Below are 20,350 nucleotides of genomic sequence, written 5' to 3'. Positions count from 1 at the left end.
AACTGTTTGGAAAACTGGCACTTAATCGAGTATTAAAGTAATAATTCTGACTCCTGAGCTTATTCTTTGCTCCCTGAGGTCCAGGTGAGAATATCATATCCATGTTCAGGTCCTTTAAACCAACACTTTTGTGCTGAACACTGAGCACTCAGGCATTCTCATGAACTATTGTCATGAACTATCAGAATAATAATTCTGATGACACCATTTTCCAACAGATATCAATATCTAGGCTTATCTTGCATATGGAAATAGGCAAGAAAAAGTCTTTCTAATGGTTTACAGATGTGACCTTTTTACTTGGGCCAGCTTATGTGCACAAATTGAGCTTTAATGCTAGCTATAATCTTTCAAAATATACTACAGTGTTTGGCAGTTCAGGTAGTCAGGTATATCTTTTGTTGAAGAGAAAAATCAGGAGCAGAATATTAACAGTCTCAGTAGCTTATTAAATGTGCACCAGAGAGTGACTTCTAAAGGTTCTAAAAAACACTGACATGCTAATGTTCCAAGTGGCTCATAATTGAATGCAATTAGCTTTACTCACCCTGCTTGTCATGAATGTCAAAAGGGGTCTATCTATTTACTCGGGAAGAAAAAACATACTTTCTTCTTCTTAGATGGCATATAGAAAGTTTCACTGCATCATCTGTTGTCTCTACAAGTGATGCAAGAAGGAACTTGTCTTAATAAATGCTATTCAGTTGTTGAAACGTGTAGTACAGTGAGGAAGAGTAAGAATTAAAATAATTTGTTGTTTCTGGTAGAAAAGATGGTTTGATGAAAATAATGTTTGATTAAATAGTGCTTGACCTAGCAGAAGTCCATGCTGATAACTTGGAATGTGAAAAAACATATGAAAGGAAGGGGATTTTCAGCTATTTCTCATTCTAAGGATTCACAAGGGAATCAGACAGCAGTGGATTCAAATCTCTGTTCCTGTGTAAGATTGCCACATGCTGTGATCTACAGTGTTGCTGAATCACCAAACAGCATTAAAAGTGTGGCTGCAAGACACATTCTAAAAGTGCTCCAAAACTAATTTAGTTTGCCAGCTAAGCTTGACCCCACATGATTCATTGCTCTTAATAATCACTGCAGCAATGTAGAACTTCATCTGAGAGCTTTCTCCTTCTAATTTAAAAGCTTATTAGAAAGGCTGCTTATACTTGATTTAATGACAGCTTGAGCTACAAAACTACTGTCATGTCTCCCCTCAAGAGAGTCTGTTCCTTCCAAAGTAAAACAATTCAACCAAAAACGTAACGCACAGGAATGTGAAAACAGGTAATTTTAAGATGTACAATATGGAAATACTGACAGAGGGTCTATAAATGTTATGTTTGTTGAGTCAAACTGATTCAGAAAATTTTGTTACACTTTTTATTAATATTGCCTCAATTAAATATATCCTATTGACAAGAAATAGCCTAAAATCACAGAAAGAGGAAAAGAATGGCTTCTCATTGTCATGTTTCATAGGCACATTTCACCCTTTCTAGGTGGGAGAAGTTTTCAGCAAAATACACAAGTAAATTCTCCAGGATGCTTAGGAATATAATAAAGTTCTTTCTGTGTTGATAATGAAGATTAAGAGATAAAAAACGTGGTAGGATTTGTAACTTTTATGGAAAGATAATATGGCTATAGCTCAAAGCTGCAGAAGAAAAAAAAAATGTTCAAAAGTAAAAAATTGTTTTATGGGATATGTGACAGTAACTGTTACTAATCTTACCTTGATTTGCAAGCTGAAGGTTGAGAAGCTGTAGGTACACAGCTGAACTGAGTTGGTATGACTTCAGTGCAACTGCTAGAAGTAGAAAGGAGGGGAAGTCTAAGCAACTCCATTTGGTGGAGTTTTATTCTCTTTCAAAGTATAAACAGGTAAGATAGGACTGGTGTAATAAAGGAAGAGTGGGAATTTAGAACTTGACCATTAGTAATAAATGAGTCTGCAAATTGTTTCTGACAAAGGGACTCCAATAGCAGTTCGGAAGAGTGCAGTGAATTGAGAATGGGTTTTGTGCTGGACCGGAACCAATAGAAAAAGTGAAGAAAATTGAATGCATTTAACAAATTTGGTGGTTAATGAAGCTCATTGTTGAAAAATACAAAGCAGAAGATTCCAAAGAAGAAAAAAACTATATGCTGTTGTATTTTGCTCAAGTTTTTCAGTTAAACACACCAGTGACACAAGTATAAATCAAAACAGATTAGCAAAGATGTTCAGAGCTTAGCTAAGTAAATAAGGCAGAAGGATGTTAAGCCACAAGGTTTATGCTGATTTATGAAATAATATTAGGCAATCATATTAGAACATTATACGACATTATATAGACCATCTATCTAAGTGGTGTGGTTTCATCCAGAATAGTATCTGCAATAAAATGAACTTGTCTCGAGAAAGATGCTGTAAAAGGGAACCAGAAAGGGGGAAAATAATTGCCATGAAGAAAGGAAAAACAGAGACACTTGGCTGAACAGGGCGTGAAGAAAAAACACTGGAATCCTTACCCTTAGAGAGTAGGGAGACAAGAAAAAATATAGAAAAAGTAAAGATACAATGAATAATTCCAACCTGGGAATTTGCTTTTACAAGATGGGAAATCATTGTTTTTGCCACTTCAGACCAAAAACCAAAACACTGTGGGGCCATCAGTTGACATAATAGGTATCAACTTCAAAACTCATATAAGAAAATACCTTTGTTCACAGACTTTGAAGTGTAGAACATGTATTTATACTGTAGTTGTCAAAGCCAAGGACGACCTTAGGCCTGAAAAGAACTGGGTTTTTCTAGGCATACCAGCAATACCATAAGTTACAGTATTTAATGCTAAGACAAACAGGAGAAGAGACAACAAAAAACATGCAGGAGAATTTATGCAACCATAACTCTCTGTGATTAGGAGGACCCTTCTAGGAGGAAGCAGATTATCTCATGTCTAAGGGATAAACTGCTTGGCTCTTTCTACAGAAACACCTGAATCTGGCCATTGCTGGAGACAGGCTGCTAAATTTGCCAATCTACGGATTGGAAATTCTTTCCTCATTTTGTGAGCCTGAGACAAAGATAAAAAACTTCAAGAGAAATTTAAGCTGTGAAGTAGAAGAAGTGAAAAATGTAGAAAAAAAAGAACATGAAACTCAGGTTAAAGAGTGAGGTAAACAAATGAAAGAAGTGTTTTTAAGGCTGTATCTACAGAGAACACAGGAGTGTAATGGTTCAGGTGCTGAAAACAGAGCGAACACAACAAGGTGGAGCTTCATCTGAGCCTGTAAGCCCTGATCCATAGAAGAGATACTTGGAAATATTGTGCCTAATTGCAGAAACACCTCTGGCATCTCAGGATTCCTGGCACTGTGTGGTGCAAATTCACTGTGTGGTGAGTGTGTAACTGCTGTCGCTAGCAGTGGGAGAAAAGAAAAGGCTAAAATAGTGTCATATTATTCCTGAGCATGATGAGAGATGTCTGCCCCTGAACACAGGACAAATAGAGCTCCTCTCTCTCTGATTCCAATCAGCAACTCACTGGACACTAAGGAGAAGGTGCTATCCAGCATTGTTCATGGAATGTTGTTGTTAATGCTTGTTTTAAATGAAATGGCTGTTGGTTTCGCTATTATTGCTTGAATTCTCATTCCAGCTGAGTGTATGTGTGACCAACATGAAGTTAAGCCATTTAATCAGGCAATGTTCTTCTGCAAGCTTCACTGCTCCAGTAAGTGACAAAAGGCACAAAATACAGCATTTTCAGGAGGAGAAAACAGGTATCTCATAGAAACAATGCTCACAGGGAACATAGAAGTTATAGTTTTCAATACCCTCTCCCCAAAGAAACTGAATTAGTTTTCCTCTTTGTATTTTTTTTTTTTTTTTAGGATGGATCTGAGCTGCTTGCTGAAGTAGCTTAATAAAAAAGTTTTCAGGATCTCTGATTTTAAGAATTCTTTTTCTGGATTTATGTGCTTCAGATGGGCTTCAGATAACCATTCACTCCTTGTGTGTGCTTGGGTGAGCAGTACCAGTATTAGATTTTATACAAGCCCTGTGGCAGAATCAAAAGTTCAAAGGGGAAGTATCTACAGAGTTACACTGCAGGAGAACTTCATATGTGGGCTTGAGTGCTTAAAGAGCAGACAGAACCCTTGACTTCATGCCCAGTGAAGATGAACTATTGAGACTGTTTGTAAAGTAATATTTGGGGGGAAATATTTCCCCCTGAACTGTGGCCCTCTTTAAATCTCTTCATCAAACAGTCCTCAGTGCACCTTTGGAGTCACTGGAGTGCACATAAATCTGCCAACAGTCTGCCTGCTCTAAGAAAAAATTGTGTTTGAAATACCTCTTGGTCTTTTCCCAGCTAATTAAAATTAAAAGAAGTGCATAGCCTGCCTGACACCTGCTTTCCCGTGTCCACACACCATCCTGGTGTACAACATGAGTCAAGTGGGCACGTTTCCAGTGACTGAGGCTCTCTGCAGAAAGTTCATTTTTTGCAATAACACAACTATTTACTTAAGCGTGTACTGAAAGGAGCTATTCCTAGTGCTGAGCTTCAAGTTACTCTGTTCTTCTGTGTGTTTGAACCTCTTCTCTTGAAATATTCAGAAACCATCTGAACGCAGTCCTGAGTAACATGCTCGAGAGGACGCCGGGAGGTTGGACTAGATGTTCTCTGGTGGTTCCTTCCAACCCTCCCCATTCTGGGATTCTGGGATTCTTTGACACTCTCAAAGGCACAATGAACTCTTCCTCATTTCTACAACTGACTCCAGCTCACGGGTGCGTGCAAGGCACAGAAACACCCTCCTCCAGCTTCCTGCAGGGAGTCATCTCCCAAGTAATGTGGGATTGAAAACTAGAGGTGTGACCTCAAGGAACACCTCACCAGACGTGCAGCTGTGTTTGCCTGAACAGCTGTGAGCACAAGTACGAGCAAGGGGCGTATGTGCAAAGGGATGTGTGTCTGTGTGTGTGTGTGTGTGTGCACAGACACACAGGCACAGGGACACACGGACACGGGGAAACAGGGACACTCCGGAGGCTGCCAGGCCGCTCTCCAGGGTGCTGCAGGCGGAGGCTCCGAACTCCTCCGGCGGCTCCGTCCATTTCAAGGTTTTCCCATTTTCTCCCAATTAGAGACACTTCAGGATATGAACCACTGAGATTCAGGTCAAGGTGGGTCTGTTTTTCTATGGCCAACGTCAAGTAAAGCTTTTATGAGGCAGATAACCCACTCCACACACCTGTACACAATTTAGAGGGAATTTTATTTAACTTTTTTGCCTTTTAACAGCTTTGTGCCACAGCTATAAAATATACCATGTTATAAACAAAACCATATCCCTGCTTGTCCCCTCGTTAATTTTTTTTTAACTCCTATATCACATAAATTGAGGTGACATACTTCTTTCTTGTTTTCTTTTTCCTGAAACACACTCTTCTGTCTGTACTCTGAAGTGTGTCTGACAACCTTGAATATTTGCTATAGCGTGATTATCAGTCACTGTCTTCCCAAATCTGGACACTGATTCTCAGCAGATATGTTTTGCAGATTGTTCTGCAACTCTTTTCAGATCTTCCCACCTGGGACACTGCAACATTTTCAAGGAATAAGTATTTCTACACAAAAACAAAAACCCCTAAAAACAAACAAAAAAACCCAAAACAACAAAAAAACAAACAAACAAAAAATGCAATGAAGATATGCACTTGGTAGGGGTTTATTGCTAGGATGGTAACTGCATGCATGCTTATATTAAAAAGTGCTCCATCAGTTTTGCTGTGCCTAGCAGAATGCTCTCCACGTACTGTGCTTATCCTTAATAAAACAGTAGATTTGATTTTCCAGTTCGCCACCTAGCTGCTCCACAAGAGAGAGGATCAGTTTGGCTCTTAGAATTAGACCCTGAGCCCCATCTAAGCCTGCTGGGAATTTCCACTGCATCCATTTCCATCTGATTTGAATAATTCCCAGTATGTTGGGCTTTGAGATTCAAAGGGGACACAAAAAGAATATCATCATCCAGGGGAAAGGGAAAAGAAAAGCTTGATGATTTTGTATTAACAAGGCAGTTTAATGTAGCTGGTGGGTGAAAGCAACACCCCTCCTCACCAGCTGTTCTGAAGGACTTTAAGGCTTGAACTGAGAAGAAGAAACCAAGACGTTCTTAGTTCCCTGGCACTAGTGAGATCCAAGCTACCACGTGTCAATGTCTCACTGCCTACCCTGGCAGATCTAACTGCGGTTTATAGCACTCCTAGAAATGCACTGTCCTGGACATAGCTGAGGGATTACACATCATTTTCTGTTAAAGGTTTGACCATCAGTTTATTTAACTCATTTAATTTCCTCATATATGTGTCTATTAGGAATTTATTTCTGTGGACTCTGGCTTGCCTTTGTCTTAGTTTGGATTTGTTCCTTCCTTTCTTCTTGCTCTCCGTGTTCCACACTGTCAAGGTAATTTGCAGTTCCATTGTCCCACTCTCCCCAGCATTTTCCCATCATCTCTCAGACACCTGCCTCCCCATGCATTAAATTCAGCTATCCATTGCGAGGCTGGGGGTAAATCAATGTGGAATTTTAATGGCCTTTCACTACTTGCACTAAGAACCTGTTTGCCTGGTGTTTTCATCCACTGAGAAATTAGGGCTTTGTCCTGCTCTCCCCAGTCCTATTTGCCTAAAACTGCTGGCAAAACCTCCCAGGGAAGAGGTGTTCTCGATAAACATGGTTCTTAGACCCACTTCCTTCCCCTGGGAGGTGACGCATCCACCTCCAGCAGGCACCAGGGAGAGGACCACACCTCCGAAGGGAAGTGAAGCATTTTGGTTAGCAGAGCTGGATGTTCCCTGGGCTTGCTCTCTCAGGCCCCCAAGAAAGCTGTCTGCTGGCTGGGAAGCCAGTCACCCAAGCCATGAAGAACATATTGGAAGGGATCTGAGGAAGCAGATCCCCATCCACTGGGCATCTGCACATCTGAAAGTGCGCTCTCCCTGCTTCCCTCCTCCTAGGAAACTTAGCAAGTGGGAAACAGCAAGTGACTGGAGCTGGACTACTCTCCTGGTCCGTCGTTATCCACCTGGGGACAGAAAGAGGCTAACGGGAGGGAAGCTGTCATGTGGCCTGGCTCTAGGTGGGTGTGAGAGCCCCTGGGAGTGAGAGGGAAGTCACAGTCTGACCTTTTCTCATACCCCCTCTAACACCAACCCTGTGGCAATAGGATGAAACAGGCATGGAGAGAGGCTGAGAAGGGGGAAATAGGCGCTGTGGGAGCACGGGGACCACCTGCCCAGGCCCTTGGTAGCCTCCCTCACTCTTGAGGGAACCTTGAGTTTCTGCAGATATCTCTGTGACCCCCAGGTGCAGATGAGAGCTAAATCAGAGAGCGAGCTCACCCCTATGAATATCATAGAAAAGCTCCCTTTGGAAGTAGCTCCCGGGGACACCCCTCCTCCCTCTCCACCCAAGCTATAAATCCCTGGGGACAGGGGATTCATCCTGCTGGAGCAAACCCCAATGAGGTAGCTCCATGCCGGGGGAAGGAGCCATCTGGGAGACGTGTAGCCAAAAACAGGGAGAGCCCCCAGCAAAGTCTCATTAGAGATCACTCGGCATCTCTGGACACAGATGCGGTTTCTTTTGGAAATAGCCTCGCTGAAAGTTGCTGTCCTTGCCTGCGCTCCCCGGCAGCGACTCCCGCTCCCTCTGCGGGAGGGGAAGTTCAGCATGAGCAAATACTCGCTTCCTCACGAGCTTTCCCTTTTTTTCTTCCAGGGAAGGGCTGAGTGCTTTGTTCTATGGCTCTACTAAGAATTTAACTCTTCAGCGGTTTAGCGCCCTGTAAATGACTCGGCTCCCTCACCCTCCCTCTTCTTGCATGAGCCGGGGACGAGGGGGGTTTGGGGCGGCGGGAGGTGGGGGGGGGGGGGCTGTGTTTTAAACATTTTACGCACAGAAGCGGCAATTTTTCCCTCAGGAGGTGTGTCTAGCACCTAGATCTACAAAGAGGAGAGCCGGTAATGACGGATGTTCCGTCAAACTTAAGAGCTGCCGATTACGGCGGAGTCACCGGGTGCCATCAAGATGTATCTGCTGAGATTGATTAAGAGCCGGGCTCGGCGGGCTCGGGAGGGCAGCGCTGCTGACACGAGTGTCGGTGCGGGGAACCTCCGCTCTCCCCGGGCGGGCTGCAGACAAGGCACGGAGGAGGTGAGGGTCACACGCCAGGGGTTTTCAGGACCGAGCTTTTATTTCCACGGGAGATCACGGCGGGGGGGGGGGGGGTGGGGGATGCTTGCGAGGAAGGGAGATGCTCCCCGCTTGGCCGAGGTTGGCACGGCGGAGGATGTCCCTCCAGCGGTCCGTGACGAGCACACGGCGCTGAGCAGCGTGGCACTGGGGAGCCCCCTGCAGCTGGGTAGAGCCAGCTCGGAGCTGCCTCCTGCCTTCACTCCAGCCGTGCTGCTGGAAGCGATCCCCGGCCCCAGACCTCTGTCCTTCTTCTGCAATGGAGGGAGGGAGGCTGGGGAGTCCCCAGGACTGTCGTGTACTGCCGGGGTCATCCCAGGGCAGGGACGCCACCCACTCCCTGCTCCCCCCGCTGTGGGAAGGGCTGACTCGTGCTCGCAGTGACTGAACTCTAATTAAATCTCCAGAAATCAACGTGCACAATCAAACACTCGCTGGGAGGGAAAAAATAACAATAATGATAATAATAAGGGGAAGAAGAAGCAGGCGTTGTCACTTTTGAGGCTGCTGATCATCCTGATTAGTGAATGTTAAAGCGTGTTAAGTGCCAAGGTCTGAGAGACAACCCGTGGGAGGTGCAGGGGGCGGCCGGGGCTGAGGCTCTGTCTGGCAAAGGAAGGGGCACCCAGACTGTGGAGGCGGCTGTCCCCTGTCCTGGCACGTGAGGTGGAGCAGCCCCACGAGGCTGCAGTGTGCTCATGGCCATCATTCCAACCTCCCAATGCGAAATTTCATCTGAGTTGCCTGCATAGCTGTCTTCTAACTCTGAAGTCCAGGCAAAATTTTCTGTGAAGGCTGAGAAACCAAGGGGCGGAAGTCAGGTCCCAGCTGCCTTGATGTTCCCGAAGAGCTACAAGTAATCCAGCCCTTAAATCACGTGAAAGTGCTTTCAGGTAGAGAAACACAGCCTTGTGTAACACTGAAGTACAAGCACCTCCAAATTCAGAGCTTCCCATCTCCAAATTAGCTGGCAGTAAGGAACACAAAAGATCATCTAGCTCCAACTCCACTGCCACGGGCAGGGACATATTCCACTAGACCAGGTTGCTCAAACCCCCCTCCCACCTGGCCTTGAACCCTTCCAGGCAACAGTCCTACCCTGAAGGCACATCACCCTGTTTGGGGTAAATCCATCCCTAAGGCTTCCAGGAGCTTCCAGGAGCAACAGCTACATGTGTGTGAGTCAGGTAGACAGCTCCAGCTCTCTTCCTGGAGCAATCTCAGACCAAGAAATGCTTTCTCCAAAGCGAAAGGGGTTTTGGAGTTGAGACAAAGGGAGTGGTTGGGATGTGGCTCCTTCGGCCCTTCAAGACAAGAGATGGGGCAGGGGATGCAGTAGCCAAAAGCCAGGATTGCTTTCACAAAGTCCCCTTCTCTTTTCTGCACTTGCCACTTCCCCCCTACTATTCTTTGGACGTTAGAGGAGATGAGTTCCGCTCTCCTGCTTCCCACTCCGACAGCCCCTATCCCAAGAGAAAAAGCAACCTTCACACCACAAATCAGTTCTGGTCCAGGAGAGAGGTGAATAGAAACAAAGAAAAGATAAAGATTTTTATATCTAGATTACATCCGTAGAACTGGCAAGTTTCCTTAAGCAAAACAAATACTTCTTAGCCTAGTGACTATTAGTTAAACAGGAATGCTTTACACCCTATGAGAACTAACTCTTGTTCTCAAAATACACCTGTTTTCCCTAATTTGTTTGTCATTGTGCTAAGGAAGCCTCTTTCCAAGAAAATTTCAGAACAATAATCAGTTTAAAAACCTGAACTGGATTTAGTGTAAGAACATTTTTCCACAATGTGGGGAGCCTCCGATGACTGCAATAATCTAAAAGCAAGATCTCTTTCTCTCTTTCTCCTCCCGTACACTTCTTTAGACTTACAGCTATCACCGAATTGAAAAAAAAAAAAACAAAAACAAAAACAACAACAACAAAAAAACCCACCAGAAATAAAGATAAGAGTATTGCAGGGAAAGATGGGGAAGGGGTAATTGAAAAAAAAAAAAGTGATTCTGATGTGCAAATTGTAGATAAAGACTTCTGATGAGAAAGAGGGGAGTGCCTGATGAGGAAGAGGGGAGAGTGTGTTGAGAGATAACAAGAACCAGTAATTTCTATTCAGCAAAACCACCAAATCAGAAAGCAGTGCGATCTTATTGGAGGAGAGCCTTCAACAGCAACTAATCCTGTCATATTGAAAGAAAACTGTAAATGTTCTCTGCAGAAATTGCCTTCCCATTGCAGCTAATCGAGCCCACTTCGCGCTCACACACATCACACACCCCCGCACACCCCTCCGGGCGGTCAGCGAGCGGACCCAGAGCCGCAGCACCCAGCAAGGACATTCACCCGAGATGCTCACCTAGGCACCCCTCTCCCTTCGCTCGCCACCAGCCCAGCGAAGGCGGCAGCTTACCCTCATTTCCCCACGAGCTCTGGGGGAAGTATGAATTATTACCGGCTCATTCACGAGTCCCGGCTTCACCTGTTTTTAATTACTCCAGTTTTGTCTAAACCTTTGAGCCAGGTTTGATTGCACTATTGCTCTCAATTTTATTTATTTATTTTTTTAAAAGCTCAGCTTGGCTGAACTAGAGCAGAGACTCCCGAGGGTTAGAGCCACCGAGGGTGTGCGTGTATATGTGTGTGCCTGTGGGTGTGGGAGGGCGAGAGGGAGCGAGAGACAAAAACTCCATCAGCCCGGACAATACCACCTCTTGTTTAAAGCTTCCGACCTGTTATTCTTTCCCCCCGTTATCACGGTACCAAGTGATCTGTATTTCCCCCAGCCCAACCCCCCTCCCTCTTCGTGGAAGATATGGAAGAGGAAGATAAAGCCGCTGGCTGCGGGAGCTGACGGCGCGCAGCCCGCATGCCTCTGCCGCCACAGCCGCGGCCGCTCCGCGCCACCGCTCCAGCGAGCCGCTTGCAGCGGGATGAGATGCAACTTCTGCTAATTGGATCACAGGTAGGAAAGCTTTGGGTTTTACTGACGTTTCCTCTCTCTCTCTCTTTTTCCTTTTTCTTGCCATCTATGTTTTTTGTCTTTTTTTTTTTTCCTCTTGGCTTTTCTTTCGCGTCCTCTACCCTCCGCCCCTTCTTCTCCGCACCTAGGATTTCATCCGCTGCTGTCATAGGAAAGCTCCCGCCAAGGAAATAATGTCTAAGAAACGAGCTTTTGCTTCCTGGTAGAAGAAGCAGAGCAGACCATAGGGAAACTTTTGCTGAATGGGTCACAGCTGTGCGGGCCAGCGGTGAAAGACAGCGAGAGGAGATTAGGCAAAGCGATTGCTCCCAGCACAGAGCCCTTCTCTGTCGAGTTTCAGTTGCGATATTAATCCCAGAACCGAGCCTAGCATGGTATAGCGGGGAAGCAGAGATACAGTAGCCTAATTTAGAGAAATCCTCCCATTCTTCAAGCTCTATACACAAGGGGTTTTATTATAAATGCTACGTTCCGACACAGGTTCATCTGCCAGGCTACCCTTCCCAAATCCCGCTGTGACATGTTTGTCGACGACTACTGCAAAATGTCACCGGGAGCGGGGAGCGGAGCCGTCCCCGGGGAGCGGAGCCTGCCCGCGGTGCGCGCTCGCTGTCGGGCGGGAGGGCAGGGACGGGGCGGGCGGGATCCCTGCCCTGCCGGGACCAGGAGGGATGCGGGGTATCAGGGGAGGGGGCTGCCGCTGTGCCGGCGCGGTCCGTCGCCCCAAGAATCCCTCCTCTGCCCGGGAGCAGCTCCCGTTCCCGCTGCCTCAGCTCCCACGTCCTGCCTCGGGGAGGGGAGCGCCGGCTGGAGGCGCCGCCGGAGGTGGGAAGGGTCTGGGGTTTCCCCGGCTCATTTCCGGCCCCTCTTCCCCGGATCTTTGCTCCTGGGGTTCGCTCCCCGGAGCAGGAAGCAGGGTGCTGCGGGAGAGGATGCTCCGCGGCAGGGTCCAGCTCGCCCCGCGGCCCCGCTCCGGCTGAGACCCGGCAGGGCTGTGTCGCTCCCGGCCGTGCCTCCGAGCTCCCTTTCCTTTCGCCCGTGCCGCCGCCACGGGGTGCTTGTGGCCGGAAAGAGCGAGCTGATACTTTGAGAGGGAGCTCAGATCAAGCTGTGGGAGAAAAATTGCGCGCCAGAAACAGCCCTGGGGCATCGAGGTCCTGGTGCAGCCCCACAGTAAGGCCGTATCGAGGGCTCTGAAGGGACAAAGTGCTTTCTGCTTCCTCTCGGGCAAAAGCCGATTCTGGCCATCCCTACAGGTAGGGCACTCTCCTGGCTTTGCGCCTTCCCACCGCTCTGTGCCCCGTGCCATGCTTGGCGGCTGCCCCAGCAGCAGGATGATGGGGAAAGGCAGGCTGCGAGCTCCTCTGCTCGTCCCCCTGCAAGGCGGCGGAGCCGCAGGGCCCTGATGCCAGGTGCTCCTGGAGGATGGCTGTGCCCGCTGCCAGGGCTTATAACTCATCCCCCCTGGCCCATGGGTGAGTCCTTACCCCTTTGCTGGGTGCAGGACAAGCAACGCTTCTTCCTACCCCTGTAGGATTGTTTATTCCTACTATTTTCATCTGCCAAACTTCCTTTTAGGGCAAGGAGATGGCTTTATTTCCAGCTGGAAATTCTTGCTGCAAATCTAGCCAAAATGACATCTCTTCCCATTTTTACGTATCAACCAGTGTGTTTGCACACACTGACTTGTCCTTGTCCCTTAAGGAAGATATTCTCTTTGCAGAAGGAAAAAAGCAAGGACAAAAAAAGAAGGTCTAACCTCTGCTTGACAGCCTGCTCTTGCAGCTATTTGGGGGAAATACCAAATCCACAAACTATAAAAAGCAATAAGGAAGGTTGATACAGGAGAGCAGAAGTATGCATGCTGTCTGCCATTATGGTATTGCATCACTTGCAATCACAGCCCCTGTCTGAATACACACCAGCTTTGATTATGTGGTTTATGATACGAGCCACTCTCGGTGACTCATCTATAAACCCCTCTAAGCTACAGGGAATACATTTCCTCTTTCCTCTAGGAGCTCTTTGAGTACAAGTTTGGTTGAACTTCCCTTCTGCAGGACCCCAGGACTGTTTGCTTTTGCACCAGGAGAGTGAGAGGTGCAGTAATCTCGCTGGTCTGTTGAGCATGTGCCCCACTGAGCTGCCCTCTCTGTTCCTTCCCTCAGCACTCTGCAATTTCTGCGTTGCAGTCCACTTGGGAATGAGACCCAGTACATGGGGAGGGGGGGTCTAGGATGTCCCCAGCTTGTTTTGGATGGAGGGCAAAATTATAAAAAAGGAAAGGTCATGCTTTTCTCCCACCCAAACCCAAAATTTCGAGTAGTGTCCTCTACCTGAATGGTTGTAACTCAGCATCTGGGCAGAGCTCCGGGAGATCTGGACCATGCGTGATCAAGAATGACCTGAGGAGATGGAAGAGACAGGACAGTGCTCTGTCATCATCCGGGATGGAGACCGAGACATAGAAAGGGGAAAACTGAGGCCATCAGTTTAAAGGAGAATCTATGAACAAAACTACTTTTTTTTTTTTCCTCCTAAGTGTTCAGCCCAGTGCCCACTGTCACTTAGGTTGTCACTTCTGGGCTGAATCCCTGTGTATGTGTCATGGTTCTCAGCTACTCAAAATGCTTGGCTTTTTGAGCCCATTGGGTGCCTCATTCAATAATCTTTCGAGGACTTCTACTATGAAATCCCTCACAGTTGTTAATATAATCCCAGGAGGTTACTCTGTCCCACTTCACCCCTGTAACCCACTCACCCATTCACCCAACTATCCCTTCTCCAGTACTATCATGACCTACATGCAAAAGACGTATTTTCTGGTCCTGTTTCCATAGCAATGCAGCATGGGGAACTGAGACAAGCCAGTAGTAATAAAGCCAATTCCCTTTCTGTGAAATCAAGACCTCTTTGAAAGTTGAGTTCAGTTTAAGGCAAAGTCGGAAGCCGTGGAGAGTTGGATTTCCAGCCTGAAGCCCAGATCCCCGCGCCCTCTAGTGCCAGCGGCGGGCGAGGAAGAGCATCCCCGGGCGCCAGGAACGTGAGGCTCCATGGCAAACTACAGCAGAGGGGGAGAAGCGAGTGGTGTGAGAAAAGGACATTCTTCCCAATGAATGTTTCCAGTCAGATCTTCCCTCTTCTAAATCTCAAGCTGGAAAAAAAAGGCAGGTGGTGTTCAGCTGATTCAGCTGATCCTGGTTTGGTCACTAGGAGATTATGGCTTGGGTGGGTTAAACTGTGGAGTAGTAAGTGGGAAGAAATTGGAGCTGGGAAGCCCAGACTATGTCTGGCCATTTATTCAGAAATTTTGTATCTCTCTGTCCTTGAGCTTCGCAGCTTGAAGCAGCTCTCAGCTAATTCTGAGAGATTTGAAGGCACAGAAGAGGAGTACTCAGTTGTGAAACTGCTGCCCTGACCTTCTACCAGCTGTTTAGGTGGGTGGGTGGGATAGGCAGCAGTAATCAGGCTAAGGAAAGCTGAAGGGGCTTAGATCCAGCTTATATGAATGACAAGGATAACTTTTTCACAAATACTTGTAGCCTTAAATCTTAAAAAGCTTAAACTGTATGCTGGTATTTAATGTATGGTAGCATTAAATTGTGTGGTAGCACTTCAAGCCCTGTTAAACCCATCTTAGAGATTCCCATCTCTAAGAACCAGGCTGCAGAAAGAACCGAGCACTGAGAACTCCTATAGCTAAACGAGACTCCACGCACACCTCCTACCCATCTTTTCCAGTTCCTCTATTTTGGCAAAGGTAGCTTTCAGTTTTGCCAGGGTCTCCACATCTTTTCCTGTGTCAGAGCTGCCCAAAAAGATACAGTTCCCTACTTGCTTGTCCTCATCCCACCAGCTGACTGCCAAACACCTGTGCCTAGCAGATTGCACTCCCTAGCTTTCCATATTAAATCAAGGAGGGATCCCTTGCTGACTTATCCCATCGCCTTCCTACACTTCCCTGATTGAAGTGGGCAGAATTAAAAGTTGAGACCACTCCTGAAGTTGCATTAAAGGGCTGCCTCCTTTTCCCATACACCCTGAGCTTGCTTCTGTGTAAAAATGCTTTAGGCTGTGGAGCTGCCTGTCGTTTTGGGCTGACTGTCCTACCTTTAAAGCTATATTGCTACCTATGTCTAACATCATCTGTTCCCCATAGAAAGGGTTATACATCAGCAGGTCTTCAAGAGAATATCTCTCATATAACGTAATTTGAACTCCCAAGAGGATAGGACAGGGTGGAGTGAATTTCATCTCATTTCCATCAAGCACTTCCTAAAGAATGCTTGCCAATGCCACTAAGATATGCAATGGGATTTCAGTAGTCCACATGCTTCATGTATTCATTTTTAAGGATATGATATAGATAAAATGAAACAGACCACATTTAGGGCCAGCTGCTTTGCTCAGAGTCTTCTGCATGTTTTCTGTTTGACAAGATGATTCTCTGATTCCAGTATTTCTTTAGACTTCATGGGCTAGATAAGCTCTGATCTTAATTACGTCCCTTCAAATCAGGGGTGCCTCCAGTGATTTTAATTGCGTCTGGTTTATTCTGGTGCAATTGAGCTCAGAATTTGACTTTCACAGAAACATAGTAAGTGTTGTAATTAGAATATGCCAGTGTTTTGACAACTGTTCATGGAGCAGCTCTGTTTCATCCGACTCTGCTGAGAGGGAAATGCAATGTGATAATGGGCATTGGGAATAGCATGGGGCACCTCTTCCAGTGACAGCAATAAAGATCTCTGTGAGCAGCCACAACATAAATAGGCCAGAAATTCTGTAAATCAGCATTTCCCAGGGTTTCCCTCAAGCTCTTAGAAAAGCTTTGAGTAAACGGTGGGCATGTGTGGGTTTTCATAGTTTTTTGGTTGCTTGTTTTTTGGTTTTTTTTGGTTGGTGTTTGGTTTTATTTGGGGTTTTTGGCTTTTCTTTTGAGAGAGATGTAATAAGACAAAAATATCTCCATAGATCTTTCTTCTGAATCAGTGTCAAAATTAGTGTTGGAAACCAAGGTGATAAAATAAACCTAGTAATTTAAAAGAATTCTCTTGCTTAGTGATTTCTCTGGCTCAGGATTTTCAGGTAGCCTGAATATATAAAGATCTCTTTATTTCTGTGCAGATTGGATGACCTGCAAACACTAAAGATTAGATCCTTCTCTTTTGTAATCCATTCCACCATGTGAGAAACAAAAATTAGCAAAAACTGTACATGAGGAAAAATTAGTTTTCTGATATAGCCCATAGCATTTTCATAGATTCCTGAGAAATGTTCTCTCAGCTTTGCAATGAATTACTGATGTCTATTTTAGACTCATCTTTCTCATGTTCAGTCAATTAGAAAGCAGTCATATATTGAAAATTATTCATAACTTTGTTCATGAGTAATGGCAACAAGCTTATTCCGCTATTATTTCTGAAGTCCTTTAATGCAAGCCAGTGACCACTGATTTATTCATGAAAACATTCACACATTTCAAAAGTTTCATGAATGTTAGCATGAATAATTAACAGAATTTGTGTTATTTGTTCTCATTGCTCATTGTTTTCCTATTCAAAAAGGCATCAGTCATCCACTTAAAGAGCATTAGAACATAATGATTACAGTATTGGATCAGACAGGTGTTTTGTCTCGTCCTGCAGTGTTTCTATCAATGTAGGCTACCAAAAAGGCAGGTGTAAGGAATAGATAGGAATAGGGTGCCCTAGATATCTCCACTGCCCTCAGGTAAAAGGGTTTTATCAGCTTGGGTTTGCTCACTACCCAGAGATATTTTCCAAATGACAAAAAGACCTCCTCACCTCCCTCACCAAATTTTAGCGATTTTAGACAAGCTGCAGTTGTACCCACTGGCCAGATAAGCAGCTAATCCAGTTCTGCCTCCCAGTAGGGTCAGTACCATAGTGATAGCATATATCAGTGAGTTTCATAGGTTAATTAAATATTTTCTTTGGAAAATCATATTCCAGAGAACTTTTGGTCTATTTAAATTAGTTGTCTTTCAGTGTTATTGATACCTCTCTGTTATACAACACAAAAAGACCGACTGGAACAGCCACTTCATTGTGTCATTCATTTACTCAACCATGAGAGAAGAAACGAACAATAAAATAATTTCCATTTTAACACCTCTTACTCCTCCCATGCTAATTGAAGTTTTGTTTTGTCTGTTTGATTTGGGCTTTTTTTTGCTGACCACTGCTGTAATAGAGCAGAATTGGGTAGTTCACTGTAATGTCATATTGAGCAGCCACAGCTGGCTTAGAACCCAGAAAGGCTGCCAGATATTTCACTTCACCTGTGATTGTTCTGCATCAACCAATGTGAATTTCCATTAGAGATCCAAATTTTAGGTTCACTCAACTTAATTAACATACTATGAAATAGTTTAACCCTTATTCCCTTTTTCTAAGAGCAATAATTTCAGTAAAGAAGTTCTAAGTTCTTGGACAACCCCACTGTTAATCTTTTATAGTGAAAAAGGATCATTCGTATGTAGTTTGTTTTCTCTTTCTTAACCAGCTTCCAGCTTGTAACAATAATCCACCTATTCTACCACAACTTAAATTTGTCAAAGAATTTAAAACAATATATAAAAACCTGTATGTGTAAATTTGTCGGGCTGTTTTTCTTGGTCTTTTAACTTGATGCTTCAAAGCATATATGTCAGACAACATTTTTAACAGCTTTTAAAAGCTAGGATTCTTTTATCCTCTCCTATTTGTAAATCTAGTTTTTGTTAGTTTCAATCAATTGAGGTGGAAGTGAAACAAGGCTTTTCAGTATATAATACCTAAGATTAATCCTGTGCCTGTCCTAAAGATAGGTGTGCTTGTTGCTGCCCTTCTGTCCTTCTGTAGCATATCTGACTTCAGAAACAACTTGCGTATTTTTGCTATCAGCACAGCCACTTCAATTTCAAATGCCTTCCAAACCCTTGCATATATAACCATAAGGTCCTTGTGATAGGCTGCTGTTTAGTTTATCAGTTTGTTCCAATGTTTCCCCTTTCAGTGTTTCACGTTCTGACAGCTCATGTGCTTTCTTGTCTTGAAAAAAAATAGGTCTAACATGGATATTGGCACAGCATCATTTGCAGAGAAGATTTAACCAAATAAATAATTCAGAACCTCTGTAAACTCCTTTTCCTCACTAATTATTCCAAATAGTCCCTTGATGTGCAGCAGATCCCACTGATTCCCTCCTAAACAGGGTGAATTCAAGACCTGTCAGAAATGTCCTGCAGTTCCCCTCTCTGCACACACCCCCACAAGCTCTTGTCAGTTTGTGCACCCTTGGCCCTCCTCATTTACGACTGACATTTTGTTTGTGTTTTATTTTAATTCCCTCCCTTAGCCATGGGCTTCACCAGAGATGAAGAGTCTTTTCCTCAAAGCTGGTTGCTTGGCTCAAACAACCTCTTGGACTTCTACATTTCACAATAACTTTCTTCCCATCTTGCCTTCCAGTTTGCTTTCTGCCTGACTTCACTGAACCAGAAACTGTCTGTTGAAATACTTGTTGTTTTGAATCCATGGATTTTACTTTCTTTCTCTTTCATTCTTTCAGTTTTTTAATTTTGAATTCATTTTATTTCTGCCTTCAGTGCTTTTTAAGCCGTTCACTAATTATAATTAGTTTTAGCTTCATGCTCTTAATATAATAATAAGTTTATTACTTTTCAGTGTTTTGACTGTACCACATCTTCAGCTATTTAGTTAAGAGCACCTACTCTTATGTTCTCCACTTATTCTAGAAATCACTTAGGAATTGCTGGGGTTTTTTAATCTGTTTGAACCAGTTGAACTACCAACGTGGGTGGGTGAACTTGCTGTTCTATTAGACTTGGATACCTCTTTGATCTCTCTCCATAATAATCCATTGAATATCCCAGACATTTCCTGGATTAAGGGTGCTAGTGCTTTGTGCGAGCATCAGGGTTTAATTAGAGAAGGATATTTTTTCACTTAGCACACTGGACTGAGACCAAGTTGATCATAGATAAGGTCCTGACCGTGCCACCAAACTGCTGCCTGATTTTTGACACAGTCCTATGGCCTCACACAAAGTCTGCTGAGGTCAGAGATCAACTCTTGTTACCTTGGGTAGGTTTTGGCTTGGCATTCTGAGGCAGGGACAATAATTCTTCCTGGTCCCATGACCAGGGGATTCACTTCCCACAGATTGTCAGATAATGAGGTTCAGCTGTGGTGCTGCCAAATGCAAGAAAGGAGCAGACTCCATCCATAGGGTTTTTCTTTGCACTGGAGTGTTGGAAAATTGAGCCCTTAGGAGTTGCTTACTGGGAAAGTTTCTGTTCAGAAAAGGAGGATAAGATAAAATATTTGGGATCCCTCAAACAAACAAGTACTGAAGCTGCAACTGCTCCAGATCTTGGTGAGAAGTAAAAGAGAGATGTTTTCTCTACTGTTGCTTCTCCATGCTTAAGCTAAGCTCAAACTGATCCCCTGATCCATTACTGGTATCTTTCACCCACACTAATTTCACTTTTTTAGCAGTGTATTTTCAGCTGATGAAAGCTGTCAGAGCACGAGTGACATGAAAGGAGAGGCCATCACCAAAGAAAGTGCTATATTTAACCTGGCAATGTCATGCCTTCTCGTTGTGACCTTGAGCCCTAGCAGTGAGAATTTAAACGGGGAGTCTTGGTTGTAAAGTTTCTTCCTTTAGCCAAACATAGAAGGCTCTTAACTATGAGGAAAAGCAGGGAAGAAGGAAGGTAAAATAAGTTACCTTCTGCTTTTGACATTTGTGATAGCCAGCTCACTTAACTGCCACTAGAAGGAAAGAATACATGAAGGGCTCACTGTTAAATTCTCATAAAAAATGTCTGTTTGATGTCTGCTAGTCATTTTCACAATCTGATCCACTGGAAGTAAATGTAGGGATTTTTACTGAAAGGTTTTGACATCAGAAAGAGTTTCTTGCAAGGAATATCCTACTGTTATTAGTTATTTTGCTATGTGCTTCAGTAAAGAGAAAAAAATGCAAAAGTCTACAATTAGAAAAAAGCAAGGAAAGAAGAACAAAACCGTGTTTTGTCTGAAGAAAACCTGTAACTCACTCTCTCCCTTT

General features: G+C 44.6%; 1 protein-coding gene across 2 annotated transcripts in view; it reads left to right on the top strand.

The window, feature by feature from the left end:
• The first annotated feature begins 10,479 nt into the window (after positions 1-10,479).
• Positions 10,480-20,350, top strand: part of CHRM2 (cholinergic receptor muscarinic 2) — an 86,410-nt gene continuing 76,539 nt past the window's right edge. For both annotated transcript variants that reach the window (XM_032107231.1, XM_032107233.1), the window contains exon 1: positions 10,480-11,230. The gene's annotated coding sequence lies outside the window, so the exon portion shown is untranslated. The remainder of the gene's footprint in view (positions 11,231-20,350) is intronic.

The sequence above is a fragment of the Corvus moneduloides genome, chromosome 4 (genome assembly GCF_009650955.1).
Source record: "Corvus moneduloides isolate bCorMon1 chromosome 4, bCorMon1.pri, whole genome shotgun sequence".
Classification (NCBI taxonomy): Eukaryota; Metazoa; Chordata; class Aves; order Passeriformes; family Corvidae; genus Corvus; species Corvus moneduloides.
This window is presented reverse-complemented; position numbering and strand designations above follow the sequence as displayed.